This window comes from Emydura macquarii, unplaced genomic scaffold, assembly GCF_026122565.2.
Source record: "Emydura macquarii macquarii isolate MOO-44397 ecotype Brisbane River unplaced genomic scaffold, CSIRO-AGI_Emac_v2 contig_1253, whole genome shotgun sequence".
Classification (NCBI taxonomy): Eukaryota; Metazoa; Chordata; order Testudines; family Chelidae; genus Emydura; species Emydura macquarii.
Genome location: NW_027131390.1, coordinates 28,860,345 through 28,874,508, shown reverse-complemented (window position 1 = coordinate 28,874,508; position 14,164 = coordinate 28,860,345).

The following is a 14,164-nucleotide window of genomic DNA, read 5'->3' as shown; positions in this document are numbered from 1 at the left end:
TTCAAAACAACTGGAGAAAATGATTTCTCATTAGCAAAAAGTATAAAGCAACTTTACCATTTATGCATCCCATGAATTATTTGCTTTCACTGTTGTTACCTGGCAGCTCTTTGTTCTTGGGGAACCAGGGCGCAAAACCCCTACTCTCTCTGGCTCACCTGAATCCCCGCCAGCCTCTGCTTGAACCAGAAACCAAAAGCAATGAAAAGGCAGTGGAAGACACATCTAAAACCCTTCATACAAGGGTACTAGGATTAAGACAACTCCCCTAGCCTCATCTACATCGAAGATGGAACAAGAATTAGCATAGCGAATGGAGAACCAAGCTCCAAAGCAGGGACCGCACTGAACTCTGAGATTGGTAAAGCAGGGACGCACTGCATGGTGGGAAATCTCTGCACCTGATGTAAATGAACACACACCTGCACACACCCAGCTCTGCAGTTATTAGACCATTCTAGTTATTGATTTCCAAAACACTGCATCTGCCTGATTGCATTGTGAGCTCCCTCACGGAACATGGACCATAGCCAGGAGTGATCAGTTCTTATTGTCCAGCACAAAAAAACCCACTCTGGGACACTTCCTTGAGACATTGTTTACCCATAAACAAATCTGATAGTCTACAAAAAAAAAACCTTACCCAAATTCAAACCCCTGTCTGATGCCTGGATCCAAATTCTGCATCTGTTCCACTGGAACTTCCCCCTTTCCTGACTGATCGTGTTGGGGGCTCTGCCTGTCTTAAGTGCTCCGGACCCTAAGCTGAACAGCCTGTCTCCTGGGATCCTCTGAGCTGCATGGCGTGGTGAGACCCCTCCCCCATATTTCCCCCCCAACACTCTCTCTCTCTCTTTTAGTCCAGGCATTACTTTCTACTTTTATAATCAAACCTGGGATAGCTTTCTCCAATACCCCGACCGTAATTGTGTAGTATTGTAAGGATTTGATTGTTTTTCTCTCTTTGTATGGTATCACTATTAGTGTCATAAGTTTTATATACCTGGCAATAAACTAACTCTTATAATCACACTGATTGCCAATCTCTCGCTTCTCCCAACTTCATTTACTCCCTTGTGTTCTTGGCTTCCCTATCTTGCTCTGCAGCAACACTTCTTTTACCTGAGCCAAAGATCCCTGGAGTGCCCAAAAATCCTATGGGGTTTGCTTAGCAAGGGGATTATGGCTAGAACAATTGTAGAGGGAGGCAGCTGAGAAGAGCTGCTGTGCCTAGCCTGCAGAGTCCAGGGGCATATAAAGGTGGCAGCTGAAAGTGCTGTTTGGACCCAGCCTGCTCAGAAGTGCACTCTATTCTGGTGTGGTGCAAAGGGGCATATAAGGGTGGCCTCTGAAAGTGCTGTGTCACCCAGCCTGCTGAGTTCAGGGACATATAAGGGGTCAGCTGAGAGTGCTGATATCCTGGTCCACTCAGGCACACTCGGTTAATCTGGAATGTGTGTGTATCTGCGGGGGCTTTATTTGAATCTGGGGCTGGAGGAACCCAGCCCTGAAAACCTTAGATCCTGCAGGATAGCTCCATTGGGAGGGGCTTGTAGCCATATGAACACACAAGTAACACAAGCAGTACATTAATAGAATCACAACTCCACCTGCCCCCTTCCAGGATGATAACCCTAATAAATGAGCATACCCCAAGGTGACGGGCAAGTCTGGTAACACTATGGGGTTGGATTCTAGTCTGGATTTACAGCATATAGGCCTATGTAGATTTTCCAGAACAAAATGAGTGGGAAGAGGAGACAATAGGTTTCTGGAAGAAACGTATGGTCTATATTTTCAGAGTTTTGCTTAGCACTCGCCACTCCCATCAAAGACAAGGGGATTTTCATTTCTCAGGAACTCCCCGCAAATGGTGCATAGTTTATTAAAAAGAATATGTTTATCCAATTAATAAAGCATTAAATGATTTAATGATTAAAAAGGCCTGATTAAAAGTGATTGTCATTTTTAAAAGTCCTGATCTAGAGATATCACACAATAGGGGGCTGGGTTCTAATCTGGAATGTAGAGGTGCATGGTCCTATGTAGCAGGGACATTTTGGTGAACATGATCCTTGTGAAAGACACCAAATAGATAACTTTGGAGAGTGAAAGCTTCTCATTATCCGTAGGTCACTTATGACATAGTCATTGCTAATGTAAGTTTCCACACTGTGCTCCTGTCTGCTTTGATGATGTCTTGAAGGTTTTTTGTGTGTGTGTGTGTGTGTGTGCGCGCGCAAGAATAGTTCACTTTCCTCTCCATGCCTATTCAGACCTTGCACCATCATTGAAAATGCCAAATGAGACAGCCAATTAGTGCAGAGGCGATGTGGGCGCTTGTCAAGTAGGAGCTAGACTGAGACAATTCACTCATTACATTTAGTCTACTGAGTAGATGTAAGATGGAGAAATGAGTTTCAGGAACCCCTTGCTTTTGCCATATGAGACTCTAGATCAAATCATCACTCACCCAAACTGTTTTCTTTACTTGTTTCTCGAGTCACAGATTTTGTTCAGAATCTGGCACAATTCACTTTGTTGTCTTTCTGTATAGATACTGTACTGTTTTATTTATTTATTTTCCCCAAACACTCTAACAACTCACCACATAAGTTAATTTTTAAATAGAACTTTACAACCTTCTCTTTCTGGAGAGTTCTTGTCATTTTGGAAACATCTGCCAAACATCTGTCCTGCTGCCCCGGCTCTTGTCAGAATGTTTAGACAAATTGTAACATACTTTCTCAGGCTATTGACATCTAGGCAATAAATAAATGAATAGCTATCAGCTGGTATCCTGGCACTGCAATGACAATTATCTGAAAGTAAGATCGTAATTAAGTGACAAGAGCCCTTACAAATAATGAACGCAAGATCTCTTATTCTCCAGCGATATGGTTGGATGCACCTCAGAATAATGATTTGTTTTCCGATTCTCAGCCTCTCTCTAAAACAAAAATAAATCTGCTGTTATATGCTAGCATTTATGTATATCTAATTTATGTATTTATTTCAGGACACCGCATGGGCTGGTTATGCTATCTGCCCCATGGACTTCATTTCAAAAAGGAATGTCAGACACCTGAACTTTCTATCTAGGTTCTTACATGGCTCTCTTCACTGTCACATCTGAGCACCTCACAATCACCATCAATGGATTTTAAGGTCGGGAACAGTTACCTGCATTTTGCAGATTGGAAATTGAAGTTCAGGGTAGATTAAATGCCTTAGCCCTAGATCACTCAGGAATTGTGGATGAGCTGGACATTTAACCCAGGTCTCCTGAATCTTAGACCAGGGTCTTATCCACTGCACTAGCCTTGCTGCCCTCTCTTAAACACTAATGGTGGATGGGCATAAAGTGTAAGAAAAAATGGTGGGGGGAAGGAAGAAATAATTAAAAAGATATTAGAATGGACCTACTGACTCTAAACATCAAGATGCAGTGTATGTATGTTCAATTTCATCTAGGTTAGGCTATATCAATCAAAGGTCAATCTGATTGTTCAATGTCAAAAGTCATCCTCTCGAATGCCAAAGACAAATTCCCCATCCAAATCATTCAGAAATATTCTAGGTTTTTATACTGCATGTGTCATATTCACTTTCACAGACTTAAAAGCTGCTTCTCCCTGTTTAGATTTAAAAAGATGTTTTCTTCAAACAAAGTCTTCATCTCATGTGCTGTGAAAGGGAATGCATTCTTGAATTTCTAGTTACAAACAATTTTTTAAAAGCAATGGAGTTTGCTTTCCTAAAAGTTTTACCAGGCATGCTACATAATTTATCTTCTTTCTTATCCTTCAGCCCTCATTCACCCAGAATGAGCTAATCACAAGTACACCTTAGAGAAAAAGGCCTACCTATTTCACTCAAGAAAGATCAAACACTCTAAGCTGTTTTCTTTCTAAGTCTTGCTGATGCCTATTAATAATTACTCACTCATGATTAGTGATAAATATAAAGCCTTGCCCTAAGCTCAAAACTTTTTCAGGTGAAAAGAGAATATAATTTTAATCAAGCCAAGAAGAGGAAATAATTTGGGGGAAATAAGTTATCGCATCTCCCAGAAAACCTTCAGCAGAGCTTGAAATGATGCTTCCCCCTGCTGTTGTTTTGATTGTTATAATTATTTTGAGATTCAGACATGTTTAATTCTTATATATTTTTTTTAATTCATACATCCCAGCAATCCTAACTTTCATGTGGAATCAAATGAAATAGAGAGTTCTTGAAGTATTTCAGATGCAAAAGGAAACTGGAAGCACCAGAGGTCTCACAAGAAGAGCTCTATTTTACAGATGCAAGGAGCTTTGATAGCTGAGGTAAGCATCCCAACATTTAAGTGCTTATCCAAACTGAACTAAAATTCCTGAAGTTTCTCTCATTTGAAATTTCAGTCTGCACATTCCTATAACCTGCCATTCATACTGGAAATGGGCCAGAACCAATTCCCCAGGATGAAATCTAAATAACATTCTAGATCCAAATTTCATAGATGAGATGGCAAAGAGGATGGAGGTCTATTATTTGAGAATAGATTGGTACTACATTTGTAAGGGTGACAAGGTATTACAGATAAATGCAATATTATCTAATCTCAAACAATACCCCATAACAGTCTCAGAATACTGATACTGTAATGCTGAGCTCTCCGCTGCTAGAAAGCACTAGTGTTTATTCATTTTTAAAAGGGCGTCTAGTCCATTTTTAACAAAGCTACCCTCTCAAACTACAAAGTTCAGTTTAAATAATATACACTTCCATGCAGAATTGGAAAATGGTATCTTCTTTCCTGGCAGTTTGTGAGCACTGCTTCTCCTTCACAAAGAAAGGTTTGAACTGAAGTGCACAATGTGCCTGGCTACACATACTAATGCTGAGCTACTTGTGGATTATTATGTAATGTCCCCCATATGGTATGTGAAAAACTACAGGTCATGAGTTCAATACTCCAGCTAATTTATCTGGGAGGAAGACAAGAGATCAGCTGTGTGGTGCACTGATTTACAAAGGAAAGGCTGGAGAGTGCAGCATTTACACTGGGGAGGAGAATAAAAGGCAAATGTCCTTCTCATATGCATTTGCAAGAAACAGCAAACTTCCATTCCAGAACTCCTGTTGAAACCACATTCTCTTCATCCGCTTTCTCTGAACCCCTTCCACAACTTTTTCCAAATACACTTCTGAAACCTCCTCCTCAGTAAGAGAGATTTTTGGGATGTTAAAAGGCAGAATTGTCAGGTGTCTCTTCAGGGACCTGTCCTAACCAAACTACAGTATTGCCAAGCCTTGCAATTCTATCATGAGTATTTAATATTTGGTTTTCTTATTAAAGCCCCAGATCCTGGAGTCATGTGATTGTCAGAAATTCAGCTTTCATTAAAAAAGAAAAAAAAAGTAAGTTTTTAGCCCCCGTTGGTTATGGAGAAAAGCTTGAAAATGTCACCAGAGTGCACACTAAATGTTTAAAAACCAGAAGGGAAGCAGGAAAAAATCTAGAATGCATTATTTACTTTAAAATCTCATGGATTTTTAAGCCCATCTCAGAATTTTTGTGGGGCATCTAACCCATGATTTTTTAATGGTTCAAGTTAGCAGTACTAAAACTGAGATTATTTTTTCCCATGCTTCCATGAAGGGGTAAGGAACCTTTCTTTCCTTTCTCCACTAACCATAGCAGGGAGCTGACCCTTTCCTCCACTTCCATCATTGTCAGAGGCAGCTGATGCCATGGGTACAGTAGGGGGAGTATACCAGCATAGCCATGGTACCATAGCTATGCCAGCACAACCCTGTGTTATAGATGCAGCCTACCATGATAGAAGGGGCTTTTCCATCACTTTTGGAACACCACCTCCCTGACTGACTGCAGCTAATTTGATGGAACCATTCTTCTATTGACAGTTATGTCTACACTGGGAGTTAGGTTAGCATAGCTACAACGTTCAAGAGTGTGGATTTTTCATACCACTGAGCAACATAGCTATGTCAGCCTATCTTTTAAGTGCTGTGCCCACACCTGAAGCCCATGAAAGTTGATCAGCTGATCTCACTCAGTGGCTAACCATTAGCTCTGTTGGAACAAGCAATTAGAAGAAGCAGTTGGGATGAATCAGGATCAGGCAGCTTACCTGGAAAAGATTGACAAGGGAGGCAGCTGAATCCCGGGGAGGAAACTGGGGTTTCAGGGTGCTGCATCTATGTGAGATGAGACAAGGACAGGATCCAGTAGGAAGAAAGCAGAGAGATTGATCTGCTCTGGGGATAGTGGGTAAGGGGAAATAGAGGGATGCAGTGTTGATGTACATCACAAAATATATTTTAGGTGATGTTTTAAAAGGGCTGTTCAATAAAGACAGGTTTAAAATAGTATGTTGTTTCCACCCGAAGGCTAAATCCTACAATATGGGAAATCTGTCAGTGTAGGTTAGTTTTAAGGCCTAACAACCATGATAACGTCCCTTTAGATGGCTATAATTAAATGAGATACAACATTCTGAAAGCAGCTTTAGGGCCTAATTGTGAGTGTGTGTGTGTGTACGGGGGTCTCAGGTCAATGAGTTTGACAGATTTAACAATGTTTGCTTAAAGGCCAGTATAATCTGAATTAACCCTTACCTTCAGTAGACTGTTTTGGTTTTGGATGAGAAAGCAGGAATCTACCATTTTATCGTCTCAAACTGTAGTAAGCCATCATTGATTTTTTTAAAATTAAAGAATATGTTAATGTTCTGGGAAAATAGAAGCATAACTTGTGGGATCTAAAATCAGAAACCATATGGGAATACTTGTTCCTCACAAAGTTTTACTGTATTCAACATAGCAGTGCATTACAGATAGTAAATGCTCTAATTCTTACTGGAAACCCTAACAAGAAACTATGGCTAACTTTTATGCTGGAAAAATCGCACAAGATAATGAATGTTCTAAAGAGAAAAGGGTTGGAGTAGATGTACTGCAACCTGTCTATTCTTTCAGCAGAGTGAAGATGCAGTTGAAATGTGTTAGTGCTGCTTTCTGTTACCCCACTTAGGAACTCACGATGATTAAAAAGCCATACAGTGAGATGCTTGTATTTCATAGGCAATGTCAATGGACAGCAACATTATCTGATAATGCAGCCCCGTTAATGTGTCCTAACATACCTTAACTGTGCTCTAACCAAGGAAATAATGACTTGTGGTTATGTGACTGTCCCAGATTTTCTGAGGGATGCACAATGCTAATGTGTCTCTTTCCCACTGTTCCCCCTGCAAAATATGTCCATTGATCTATTTTCCAAAGATTCACTTTATTTCCAAAAGTGAACATATGTACCAATACTAATTGAATAGTGCAATGCAATCAACACAACAGTGCAGTAAATTACAATACCTATAGAGTGGAATCTCTGGAAATGTCGGTGCCAAGTCATTCATTTTTCATTCACTTAAAGGATGGTTTTGTGCTGTAAATGTTTTATACTATTTTCTCATTTAAATTATGATAAAAATATGGTCTCCCTTATATTATAATCTGATTCCCATTGACTTTCACTATTGTTTGGCAGTAAACATCTCATTTCAGTTATAACATAATTCCAATTAACCTTATGGTTGCATCATAATAATGGTTTAATTGACCTTGATTGTCACCTCACAAGCCTTGAGATCAAATAATCCCTATGGATTTTCATTGATTTTTGTAATGGAATCAGGATCTTTCACTTTACATAGAATTTTCCAGTATGTTAATTTTCTTGATGAGCATAATAGTCTCCATTAGGCTTGAACATGGAGGGACTTATGCATGTTCTGAGCTGTATGTGTGTGTGTAATTTAATTGATGTCAGTGGGGCTACACAGATGCACAAAGTGCAGCACATACTTACCAAGGCAGGGTCACATACTGGAACTTATTTCCTACAAGTCTCCCCTTATGGAAAAATGTAATAAGGTTTTATCGAAATTAAGTAGGATCCTATAAAACTTACTTTAAAAAACTTGTGGGTCAGAAATGAGGGCCGGTAGCTGGGCCTGCGATCAGCTAGCTGACTGCACCTGAAATCCCTAAGTGGTCAGATTGCCTGATTGGCTCACTCAGGACTGCTTTTAAGCCCAGCAGTAACATTTATCTGGTGACTGCTCAACGTTTCACCTGCAGCTGTGATTGCTCCTATGCCTGTCTTATTCCCCACCTTTTTCCTAGTTTGCTTGGTTCTGACTTCCGCTCTGACCACTACGCTGAGCACCTCTGCTTTAACTAGTAGGCCTGACTGCCTGCACCCTGGTCTGTTATGCTGTGGAATTTCTTAGAGAATAATATCTTTCCTCTAGAATTCCTAAGGCTGCTTTAGAAATTCTATAAAAAGGTTAGAATTCTCCAATAACTTCTATAGGACTCCCCTAAAGAAGAGATTTTATGTTAATGCCCTAAATCAAAAACAAAAATAACACCCCAAATTTTGCACTTATGTAGAGGACCTGAGCAGTTGCCTTCAAAACCGAAAAACACAAACAAAAAATGGCTTTCTCACAGATGGGCCCTTATGGATTAGTCTATATATAGAATTTAATATGGTTGAAGCCAGTCTTCCCGATTATTATTTCGGGTCAGTTTGTTCTGAGGAGTGGTTTATGTTGTATGTCTGGAGTTGATTCCCTAGATTCAGGTGAGGCTGTTTGTCACTTCATTTATAGGATGCACCTATGGGATGCAGATGATGGTCCCTGCCTTAGTGGGACTATAAAAGGAGTCTTGGGAAGCTTAGGAACTCAGACAGGAAAAAAGCCTATAGTCATGCTGAATTCTCAAGAGAGCAAGCATGCACACAAGCAAGCTCTATCAAAGAGAGTAAGTGAACTACATAGAAGCTCTCCATTGCTATCAGCATACCTCAGAGTGCTGAAAGGAAAGCTCAACTCAGAGAGAACTAGCAGTGAAACCCATTGCAAGTTGTTCTTCCTCTTAGCAGTATACTAGGTTCTTGGGGGTAGAGAAAGACACACAAAATCTTGTATGCTCTTGAGAGCATCAGAATATCTGCTTATAGTGCCTTCATCAAAGACTACTCTTGCTAAGCCTATTTACTGAGGTTTGGATGATGTTTCTATATGATTTTTTCCCTGTTGTGGATATTAAAGGTAGCTTTGTACTGTAAGCTCTGTGGTTGGTGAGAGTTATAAGGAGAATTTGGACTTAGAAGCTGCAAAATTCACTACTGTGCAGCGTATAGTATAGTCTGCTACAAAAATCTCACAATTAAATTTGCTCAGATGGGTACACAAAGCAGTGGCTATAACAACTGGTAGAAACAAACTTACTTGTTGAATTGTGACCAAGATCTAACAGCTGAAATGGAAGCGAAGTTCCGGTTAGCCATGCCAATAACTAGAAACCAGAGTAGAACAGATAAGGGATTATACTATACCCTTGGGATTTGCCATGTGAAGTTCAGGGCACCAGTTGAATCCTTGTAACTCATTGATTTGTGTAGGGCATTCAGGTGCTTCAGCACTGCTGGTGATACAGATGCTCAGAAGACAGAATAGATGGAGAAAATTGGTATCTTCATTCCACTCTTATTTTAAGTATATCACATTGCTAAGTGGAGATCAGGTGGGATTCTGCACTGGCAGCTGTTGTGTGAAAAGGGAGAAAAGCATATGGGGTGGGTCAGCTCATTTTCCCAAAACAATCCTTTCGAACACTGCCTGTGTCATTGATACTGCACCTAAACGGAATTGTCAAAAACTATCTCCATAATAGGGCTAGCAGACATTTAAAGCAAACAACAGTGTATCAGTGGAAGCTGGTGAGATCTGCAAGTGGGAAGGTAAAACAGGCAAAAGTGTGCTCCAAGCCAGTTTACAGCAGCGTGCACCTGGTGTAGGCAGTGTACACGCTGCCTACCCTTGAAGGCCTCCATGGAATTAAGTGACTCTTATTTAGTCTTTGACTGTGCAAACTCGAGTCTTCCTGGTCTGCAAACCTTCCAAGAGTAGCTGCCTTGAAGAGCAGAGTTTGAAGGTCAGGGTGAAAAGACACTTTCAATAAGAGATTTTCCAAGTTTCCCCAGCTCTGCTACACAGATAAAATACATTGTTCTTCAGTAAAAGTCTTTTGATATATACAGTAATACACGACGGGGAAACCAACATACTGATAATGCTGAGAAACTAAAGTTTAAATCTGGTCTCTTGAGTGCAATAGGCTCGGCATGACAGCTAAGCCCCAAAGCAAGTTGATCTATTGCTCCAACTTATTCATTAAAACATTCCTGCTCATGGCTCCACCCATTCTAATTAAATTGTGCCTATGGCTGCTTTCATTCAGGACTGTTAATAAATTCTGCTTTCCTTTTTCTCCTTCACTGTTCTAATTTCTAGTGGAGAAAATCAGGACTCCATGGGCCAATTAATATTAAGTACAAGCATAATGGTAATTATCAAGTGCATTTAATTACATCTGTTTTAGTGAATCTCATGATCTTCAAAACAGCAATTTGCACATAATTGCTGACTCCACTCCTACAAAACATGATGACAATTAATTCATCAGAGGCGTCACAATAAACCCCTGTATAACTTTTTCATACACATCAGTTTTGTGTATATATAGTGTTAATTACCTTACTTGACACAGTAACAAATTAAAATAAACCAGGGATGATAAAATACATTGTAACTTTTACACAAGAAAGTGTCGAGATGCTCCTTCTCATTTCATTGTAGCTATACATAAAAAATGCCCTAGATAGGGGATGTCATCCAATCTGACTGCAGAACGGTTCGCATTAGCTTTAGATTAATACGTTAAAAATTGAAACATGCAGCATTGTCTGCTCCAGTTTGTTAGAGCAGTTCTTGCACTTCTAAAAGACCTTTAAAATAAAAAGTCAAAATTGAAATGAAACACTATGATTTTGATTGATCCAACTTGACATTTTTAAATTTGGTTCATGAACATTTTTGATATTTGAATTTGATGCCATGATTTATGACAGGAAAAAAAAAATCTCAAGAACCTCAAAAGTTTTCCTGGCACAGGAGAACCTCTTTCTGCTTAGCTCCACTGGTTAAGAAATACAATGCTGGTATGTCCTGGGAAAAGTCAGGCTGTAAAACCTTTAGGGGAAGAGTTTAGTGGTAATGTCTCCCACCTTTCCTAACAAGCGAGTGTTTGCTCTGATACAACTGTCACCATAGCAATGAAATTTGCTCCACTATCTAGTCTTTATAATATAAGCTATGTCCTTTCTGAACAAACTAGGAATTCAGATAGATAGGAGAATTAAAACAAAGTATTATCAGACCTGTTTACAGTGGATGACAGTTGTATGTGGATATGGGCTGGAATTCCAATGAGGGGGTCCTGAATGGCAAAATGTTGCTGCTGTTAAGATCCACTGGATCTGGCTCTACCTCCTGGCTTTGGAACTGATTCCTGAAAAGGCAAATGTATGTTTGTGTGATTCAGAGACAAACTACACCCTGCGCCCTCCCATGCTCCCACTCACCATTGCTGTTTTCTGGAAGAAGGGCCTCAAAGACCTCCATCCTCATGATAAGGGTTTTCATTGGGCTAATAACTGGCTACTGTCCTTCATTGCTTCTTTGGGAAGGCTGCCAGGTCTCGTAGTCACTTCTGCTAATCCCAAGAGAGTCTTGTGAGGGTTGATAAGTGGCTCACCCACTTCATTTGCAATGGGGCACAAGGTAGCAGCAGTCTGTTCTCTGCCTTTGATATCCCTGAAAACTGCAGATCTTGCCCCAACAAACATCCTAATAATCCAACGAAAGGAAGCAGTAAAGGTTAGAAATGTAGGTAGAAAATAAGATGGGTTGGGTGTATTGTTCCCGAAAAAGAGAAGCTGAGATTATGTGTGTGTATTGAAAGTGTCTTTTAAAAAAGTGCTAACTGAGGTACCAAAAGGGTATGGCAAAGAGAGGGTTTAATTAAGTATAAATTGATTGTTGGAAGACTTTGAGGGTTAATAATTATGCAAGATGAAAATCAATGTACAATGTAATTAATTTTAAATTACTCAACAAATGCTTAAATAAGCAGCATAAGCATAAGCAGCATAAATAAAAAATTCTGATTTTTAAGTAATGGCAAAGGAAACACCAATGAACTGAATGCATCAAGCACAACCAAATCTTTGAGTGACTTCCCAGACTTCCTACAACCAATCTGTTTACAAAGAGCTGTGCACTGCCATATCATCCTACCTTTTATACTAGGAAAAACTCGTGAAGATATCTTTTAAGAAAACTGTTTAATCAAATATCCTTTGGTCTGATTTAATCTATAAATTGACTTGTAAGTGGAAGAAACGCCTCCCTTTGCAAAATATTCAGTATCACAAGGGAAAATGTTCTTTAAAAGCTTCTCACAAATAATCTCACATTTTCCCCCTACACCAATTTCCTTTACCTTGGTGCCAAGGATACCTGATATGAGATGATCACAGGATAACCACTCTTTCTGTCATAAATTAAATCCCTTCAGAATTTGGAGAACATTTGATTTCCTTTGATAGGCAATTAATTGTCTTATAATACAGCTCTTTTCTTTATTTAATTATATTTGTAAGAAGAATGAACATGCAGTTTAATATCAATATGTTTGTACAACTACAGATGCATGGCTCAATCATGCCTAGTAGGCATATCCCTGCTTTAGGAGCTGTTCAGAGGCACATCTATCCAAGGAAAATAAACCTACTTTCTGTTTGTCCTTAGATTCCTGCTCTCTGGGACAGGGGACATTCTTTCATTTCTTTCTGGCAGCACCTAGCACACGGTGGGCATTAATGTAACCAAATTACAATCTTGTCTCTTTCCTGGAGTTCAGAATTTCCCTGTCATGCATTGTTGACAGGAAATTACTGGCAGTCTCACAAGAGAACCTGGTCTTAGGAAACTTCTTGTCCATTTTTCAGACCAAAATACTTCAGCTGAGATTCAAGGCATATCCAAATAAAACTGAAAACAAACTTTTGAGTTTCACCCATCACTAATGGCATCCCATTTGGGGAGAAAAGGGGGGGGGGGTGAAGTAATATGTTTTATTGGATCAACTTCTGTTGGTGAGAGAGGCAAACTTTCAAACTTTGCATAGTGCTCTAGTACACTTCTTCAGGTCTGCGATACTAACTCAAACTCTCCATTTGGGGAAACTCACTAAACTGTTTTTGCAGTCCATGAATTTTAAAGCTAGCAACACATAGAGGAATGAGCTGATTATATTAAAAATGCCATGTTTAGTTTAAGAGCATTCATCTTAATTTTAAATCAAATCCTAACTTGACAACCTTCAATCAGAGTTGGATCAGAATATTTTATATTATTTTGGGTGAGAATCTAGTCAGGGTTTGTTTTCATGTGGCAAACTCATTGGTTGCTGTTATCAGAAAAATGGAAACTGTCGTTGATTTTTTCCTCCCCAGAATATAACAGCATTCACAGTTGACAAAAAATGATCCAATTCATGAGTCTTAAAATTGATCTACTCTGTATACCCTCCCTACTCCAATGTTAGTAATCTTTCCTTTGGTTGCTTAAATCAGGAACAAAATACAGCCAAATAAGAGCAGGAAAGCAAAAAACAGACTGCAGTTTTCTTTGCACTATTTTCTCCACTTTGCTACTTCTTCTTTTTATTCTTTTGTCTATTTATTTTAATGTATAATATAAAAGGGAATTTTCTATGTTTAGGGACGTGAATCCACATTACAAGTTTAATGAGGGGTGAAAACCACTGACGCCACTGAATTGCTTCTGCATAATACAGTCTTCAACTCCTACTCCTGTTCTTTCGTGTTAGAAGAGCTAGACCGTTGGGGCCCTTTTCTCCTCTCACCTGCACCTACACTCATCTTAGCTCTTGACATAAGTCAAATGAAGAGATTGTGTAATACTGCTGTTTCTTTCAGAAGAGGAAATTGGTGTTCTGTCAAAGAAATCCTGCTCAAGCTAAATTAGAAAAAAAAAAAAAAATCCAAAAGGGTGAGATGCATAATTTGAGGTTTCCATTTAGTTTTCTCACTAAGCTTTCACCTTCTGTGTCAAAATTGGGCTTGACTTCTTTTTGTCACATACCTTTATATGGGCCTACTGCATCGATAAAGAAAAACAGCATTCCATTATGTAATTTTTACACATGTATGCTGATG